Source organism: Helianthus annuus, chromosome 13 (assembly GCF_002127325.2).
Source record: "Helianthus annuus cultivar XRQ/B chromosome 13, HanXRQr2.0-SUNRISE, whole genome shotgun sequence".
NCBI classification, from domain to species: Eukaryota; Viridiplantae; Streptophyta; class Magnoliopsida; order Asterales; family Asteraceae; genus Helianthus; species Helianthus annuus.
In genome coordinates this window covers 110,251,952-110,252,780 of record NC_035445.2, presented here as the reverse complement: position 1 = coordinate 110,252,780, position 829 = coordinate 110,251,952, and the positions used below count along the sequence as shown (strand labels likewise).

At 44.6% G+C, this 829-nt stretch overlaps 1 non-coding gene across 1 annotated transcript; it reads left to right on the top strand.

Moving 5' to 3' along the window:
• The first annotated feature begins 444 nt into the window (after positions 1-444).
• On the top strand, positions 445-551 carry LOC118486086. The gene has a single exon (XR_004877942.1). It is a non-coding gene; the product is annotated as a small nucleolar RNA R71 (small nucleolar RNA).
• Positions 552-829: the final 278 nt, after the last annotated feature.

Genomic DNA, 829 nt, shown 5'->3' with positions numbered 1-829 from the left:
AGGTTTGGGTGGTTTCGCCATCCTTGGTTGTAAGTTCCCGTTGGAGGACCCGACGGCCTAGGTCTATTATCAATGTAGTTTACCATTTCTTGCTGATCGTCTGTTTCTTTCATGCAACTCCAATTTTCATGTGACCCACCACACCCTTCACAAGCCATAACCGAGACTGTTTTTGTCATTTCTAATTTTTTTATTTTTGAAGAAAGGGCCTCGATTTGGGCTTGTAAAGAGGTGCTTTCGTCGACCTTATGGGCGCCCGGGGCGATAGACTTATTTTCCCGGGGAGTGTGCCATTGAAAATTGGTTTGAGCAATTTCCTCAATCTGATTATATATTTCGTGTGGGCGTCGATTACCTAAAAGTCCCCCGGAGCTAGAATCAAGTGTCTGCCTAGTGTGTGGCAACAATCCATTGTAGAAAGTGGATACTTGTTGCCATATTGCGAGGCCGTGATGGGGACACTTGCGTAATAGCTCCTTGAACCTTTCCCATGTTTCATATAAGGATTCCCCGTCCTCTTGTGAGTATGTATTAATTTCAGCCATTAATTTAGCAGTTTTAGAAGGAGGGAAATACTTATATAGAAACTTTTGGGCTAGTTCATCCCAGGTGTTTACCGATCCAGCTGGGAGGGTGTTGAGCCAAGCTTTCGCTCGGTCTTTTAGTGAGAATGGAAACATACGGAGGCGGATGGCGTCGTTTGATGCTCCATTGATCCGAAAGGTATCACATATTTCTAAGAAATTAGTTATATGTAGATGAGGATCCTCGTCCGCAAGCCCGTGGAAGGTTGCGGAGTTTTGGAGCATTTGTATCAAATGCGGTCGAA